This window comes from Bos mutus, chromosome 20 (assembly GCF_027580195.1).
Source record: "Bos mutus isolate GX-2022 chromosome 20, NWIPB_WYAK_1.1, whole genome shotgun sequence".
Classification (NCBI taxonomy): Eukaryota; Metazoa; Chordata; class Mammalia; order Artiodactyla; family Bovidae; genus Bos; species Bos mutus.
The window spans coordinates 40,990,748-40,997,102 of NC_091636.1; positions in this window are offsets into that span (position 1 = coordinate 40,990,748).

Genomic DNA, 6,355 nt, shown 5'->3' on the forward strand with positions numbered 1-6,355 from the left:
CTCCTGGCTGGCAGTCTTTCTTGGAGGCAGCTGTGTCCTCCGAGTCAAATATGACCTGGAAATAAGCCTGCGAGCCTCGTCCTCCACGAGAGCTGCATAGCAAGAGGCAGTGGCATAGCAATTACACTGGTTTTGTTCTGCCCCACAATAACCTTGACCAGCCACTTTCCTGAGCTTTCTGAAGCCACTTGTATTAGGTAGGACCCTTTGAGTTGCAAGTGACAGAAACCCAAATGCAAAATGGTGAAAATAGAGGGGTGGGAGGAAGACTACAGGCACATGACTACAAGTCTTGGGTTAGCATTCATTTCAAGCTGGATGCAGATGCTCAGAGAGCATCCTCAGAGGCTTCTCTCTTCATCACACAGCTTGATGGCTTCTACTTGGCCCTTTTCTCAGGACAGCTTTTACCAAACAAGCCAGGAGCCACTTCAGACTTATGTCCCAGCCGTTGAACACCTGCAGCAGAAAGCAAGCCCCTCTTTTACAAAAGTGACAGCCAAGTCCTGGTACTACAGTTCTGTACCTACACTGTTAGCCACATTTAACATGACTCTCATCATCCTAACAAGTCACATGGACATTACAACCATGGTGACTGCTTGTTTAGAGCAGGGAACCTGGGTCGAGTGAGGGTCAGTCTCACTGACCACATGGCCTGGGAATGAGAAAAGATGTTGTTCAGTCGCTCAGTTGTGTCTGACTCTTTTGAGACCCCATGGGCTGCAACATGCAAGGCTTCCCTGTCCTTCACTATTTCCCAGAGTTTGCTCAAACTCATGTTCATTGAGTCAGTGATGCCATCCAACCATCTCATCCTCTGTTGTCCCCTTCACTCTTTCCCAGCATCAGGGTCTTTTCCAAATGAATTGACTCTGCATCAGGTGGCCAAAGTATTGGAGCCTCAGCTTTAGCATCAGTCCTTCCAATGAATATTCAAGGTTGGTTTCCTTTAGGATTGACTGGTTTGATCTACTTGCAGCCCAAGGGACTCTCAAGAGTCTTCTCCAGTGCCACAATTCTATGTTCCCATGCAAAATCACAGGAGTGTTAGCAGAGGAGGGGGAATGACTACAGAGGAGACAAAATCCACGCCTGCCCCATCTACCTCTCTTCCTAACATTGAGTCTGCCAGTCACCCTTCCATGCAAAAGGCACCTGCAGGCATGCAGAGCTGGGTGCTGTTTTTCCAAAGCAAGGAAGAAAATACAGTGCCTCCTAAAGACAAATGGCGCAGACTTTCTCTTTCCCACTGGCTTGAAATAGCTCGCAGCCCTACTGAGCAGGGCTGGGAGGATGGCACCAACCACCTCCCTCTCTGTAATTTAATCTCCCGAGCACCTGCCCCGAACATTCACTCAGCCCGCACCCCACCCCTCCTCGCAACGTTTCTTGGCCTGCTTTGCTGTCTTTTGTAATCATCAGTTAACATCTGTGATATTTTATATGTAGCAGGAAAGATTTTTTTTTCTCCTTTACCCTTCTTCCTCCTGGATTTGCATATAAAATAGATCAGAATAACAAAATGAGGCAGACATGATTCTTTTTTTTGGGGGGGGACTTGACTGCATTTTTTTTTAATTTAAATTTATTTATCTTAATTGGAGGCTAATTACTTTACAATATTGTATTGGTTTTGCCATACATCAACATGAATCCACCACGGATTCATGCACAGTGTACACGTGCTCCCCATCCTGAGCCCCCTCCCTCTTCCCTCCCATACCATCCCTCTGGGTCATCCCAGTGCTCCAGCCCCAAGCATCCAGTATCATGCATTGAACCTGGACTGGCGATTCGTTTCTTATATGATATTATACATGTTTCAATGCCATTCTCCCAAATTATCCCACGCTCTCCCTCTCCCACAGAGTCCAAAAGACTCTTCTATACATCTGTGTCTCTTTTGCTGTCTTGTATACAGGGTTATCGTTACCATCTTTCTAAATTCCATATATATGCGTTAGTATACTGTATTGGTGTTTTTTTTTTCCTGGCTTACTTCACTCTGTATAATAGGCTCCAGTTTCATCCACCTCATTAGAACTGATTCAAATGTATTCTTTTTAATGGCTGAGTAATACTCCATTGTGTATATGTACCACAGCTTTCTTATCCATTCATCTGCTGATGGACATTTAGGTTGCTTCCATGTCCTGGCTATTATAAACAGTGCTGCGATGAACATTGGGGTACACGTGTCTCTTTCCCTTCTGGTTTCCTCGGTGTGTATGCCCAGCAGTGGGATTGCTGGATCATAAGGCAGTTCTATTTCCAGTTTTTTAAGGAATCTCCACACTGTTCTCCATAGTGGCCATACTAGTTTGCATTCCCACCAAAAGTGCAAGAGGGTTCCCTTTTCTCCACACCCTCTCCAGCATTTATTGTTTGTAGACTTTTGGATCATAGCCATTCTGACTGGCGTAAAATAGTACCTCATTGTGGTTTTGATTTGCATTTCTCTGATAATGAGTGATGTTGAGCATCTTTTCATGTGTTTGTTAGCCATCAGACATGATTCTTCACGCAGTAACCTAAAGATCCCTTGCGCTTTCTTAGTGGCTCAGATGGTAAAGAATCTGCCTGCAATGCGGGAGACCCGGGTTCAATCCCTGGAGTCAGGAAGATCCCCTGGAGAGGGGAATGGATATCCACTCAAGTATTCATACCTGGAGAATTCCACAGACAGAGGAACCTGGCAGGTTATATAGTCAATGAGATCAAAGAAAGCTGGACACAACTGAGCAACTTTCACTTCGTTTCACTGAAGATCCACAGCCCTTGAGCCGGGAAGTGTCGCTGGGATCCTCTCTCCTGTCCCAAGCAAAGGACGTTTTCGAGGACTCTCCATTCCTTCCCCCAGCACTCTCCTGGCACCAAGCCCCAGATCCATCCAGGGAAGAACCAGAGGAAGCTGAGGGACTGAATTCAAACTGAAGGAGAGAACAATGGGGGATGGGCCGGAAGAGCCACAGTGCCAAAGTAGAGGAGATGAGAAATCCAAGGTGGGGAGAAAGTGAAGGCAAAGATTTCTTTACTGTCTTCTGCTGCTGCTAAGTCACTTCAGTCATGTCCGACTCTGTGCAACCCCATAGACGGCAGCCCACCAGGCTTCCCGTCCCTGGGATTCTCCAGGCAAGAACACTGGAGTGGGTTGCCCTTTCCTTCTCCAATGCATGAAAGTGAAAAGTGAAAGTGAAGTCACTCAGTCATGTCTGACCCTCAGCGACCCCATGGACTGCAGCCTTCCAGGCAAGAGTACTGGAGTGGGGTGCCATTGCCTTCTTCGTACTGTCTTCTAGGGGACCTGAATTTTTCCTTCTACAAGTAGGAAAGTTGCAGACATATGTGAGATAGAGTCTTAAATCAATGACAAAATCAGTGACTTAGCTGCTCCCCACCCACCCCCCACCACCTAACTTTGGCTAGAAGTGTGAGAACTAATAGGATGACTTAGAGGGTGGCCAGTAAAGAAAGATGAAGCAATCTGGCTCAAACAGCTCTAAACGGAGGTTTTTCACTACAGGGAGGAAAACCAGCAGAGAAGCTGGTAAAACAGAGCAGAAAAGCCACCCCCAGATCGCCAGCCCACCTCCCGGGGGGGCCTCTAATGGACATTTTTCCACACTCCACATCTGTGCTTCATCAGCACAGATCCATGTGTAGCATGAGTCAGACAGCTACTTCCTTTCCAACACGGGTAAACCGATAGGTTCATGTGTTTATTCATGTCCAAAGCATTCAACTAGTACATTGTAAAATATGATGCATCCAAAGAAGGAACATTTTACTGATTTTTACATCTCTAGGGAATTCATTTCTCAAGTAAATACACTTCTTCTCTTGTGTCGAACCTATAACCCTCCCCTACACATTGTATATTATGAGTTCTTTCCAAGGAATTTACTGTTTCCTTGCAGCTTAGTGAAAGCTGACTTCTCTATTTTTGGTTTTCTTCCTAGGAGACCTTTTTTTCTCCCTAGAGACCTCAAAGTCTCCTTTGATTTTCTCCCTCCCTTCCTGACTGCTGCTACCTTCTCTGTCTTCTGTGTATGCCTTGATCAGCATTCCTGGCTGACAAGAACCCTCTCTAGCTAGTTTATGCAGAAAGAGATTTATTAAAGGATATTAGGTACCTTTATGCATCCACTCTAGGGAGGAAACCATCCCTGCAAATAACCTCACTATTGCCACCACAGGCCACTAAACATCTCAAACCAGGATTCTCTTTGTAATTCCAGGGCTTGCTACTCACTTCATAGACATCTTACATTTGCTTTCTACAATTTTCAGCAGATGGTAAAATCGGCAGGTATCTGATTCTAATATATTAATACACTAATAACAATTTTTAATCATTTTTATTGAGGTATAATTGACATATTAACATTATGATAGTCCCAGGTGTATAACATAATGATTCAATGTTAGTATGTACAGCCAAATGATCATCACAATAAAACTAGCTAACATCCATCATCATACATCGTTACAATTTTTTTCAGTATATTAATGACAACTTTTTTACAGAAGGAATTCAAGTGCTTTAGCAGCAGCATGTATCTTTTTCTGAATTGTTGTTGCTCACTCACTAAGTGGTGTCCAACTCTTCGTAACCCCATGGACTGCAGCATGCCAGACTCCCCTGTCCTTCACTATCTTCCAGAGTTTGCTCAGATTCCTGTCCATTGAGTTGGTGATGTTATCTAACCATCTCGTCCTCTACTGCCCCCTTCTCCTCCTGCCTTCAATCTTTCCTAGCATCAGTGTCTTTTCCAATGAGTCAGCTCTTTGCATCAGGTGGCCAAAGTATTAGAGCTTCCGCTTCAGTATCAGTCCTTCCTATGAATATTCAGGACTGATTTCATTTAGGATTGACTGGTTTGATCTCCTTGCAGTCCAAGGGACTCTCAAGAGTCTTGTCCAACACCACAATTCGAAAGCATCAGTTCTTTGGCACTCTGCCTTCTTTATAGTCCAACTTTCACATTCATACATGACTACGGGAAAAACCATAGCTTTGACTATATGGACCCTGTTGGCAAAGTGATGTCTTTGCTTTTTAATACGCTTTCTAGGTTTGTCATAGCTTTTCTTCCAAGGAGGAAGCATCTTTTAATTTTATAGCTGCAATCACCATTCACAGTGACTTTGGAGTCCAAGAAAAGAAAATTTGTCACTGCTTCCACTTTTTCCCCATCTATTTGTCATGAAGTGATGGGCCCAGATGCCATGATCTTAGTTTTTTCAATGTTGAGTGTCAAGCCAGCTTTTTCACTCTTCTCTTTCACCCTCCTCAAGAGGCTATTTAGTTCCTCTTCACTTTTGCCATCAGAGTAGTATCATTTGCATATCTGAAGTTATTAATACTTCTCCCGACAATCTTGATTCCAGCTTATGCTTCACCCAGCCCAGTATTTTACATGATGTACTCTGCATATAAGTTAAATAAGCAACATGACCATATACAACCTTGACATACTCCTTTCCCAATTTGGAACCAGTCCATTTTTCCATGTCCAGTTCTAACTGTTGCTTCTTGACCTGCATACAGATTTCTCAGGAGGCATGTAAAGTGGTCGGTATTCCCATCTCTTTAAGAATTTTCCATAGCTTGTTGTGATCCACAGTCAAAGACTTTAGTGTAGTCAATGAAGCAGAAGTAGATGCTTTTCTTGCAATTTCCCTTGCAAATGGTGGCAGTTTGATCTCTGGTTCCTCTGCCTTTTCTAAATCCAGCTTATATATCTGGAAGTTCTCAGTTCATGTACTGCTGAAGCTTGGCTTAAAGGATTTTGAGTATAACCTTATTAGCCTGTGGAATGAGCATAGTTTAACAGTTTGCCATTGCCCTTTTTTGGGATTGAAATGAAAACTGACATTTTCCAGTCCTGTGGCCCCTGCTGAGTTTTTCAAATTTGCTGACATGTTGAGTGCAGCACTTTAACAGCATCATCTTTTAGGATTTGAAATAGCTCAACTGGAATTCCATCACCTTCACTGGCTTTGTTCGTAGTAATGCTTCCTAAGGCCCACTTGACTTCACACTCCAGGATGTCTGGCTCTAGGTGAATGATCAAACCATTGTGGTTATCCAGGTCATTAAGACCTTTTTTGTATTGTTCTTCTGTGTATTCTTGCCACCTCTTCTTAATATCTTCCGCTTCTGTTAGGTCCATACTATTTCTGTCCTTTATTGTGCCCATTTTTGCATGAAATGTTTCTTTGTTATCTCCAATCTTCTTGAAGAGATCTCTAGTCTTTCCCATTCTGTTGTTTTCCTCTATTTCTTTGCATTGTTCATTTAAGAAGGCCTTCTTATCTCTCCTTGCTGTTCTCTGGAACTCTGCATTCC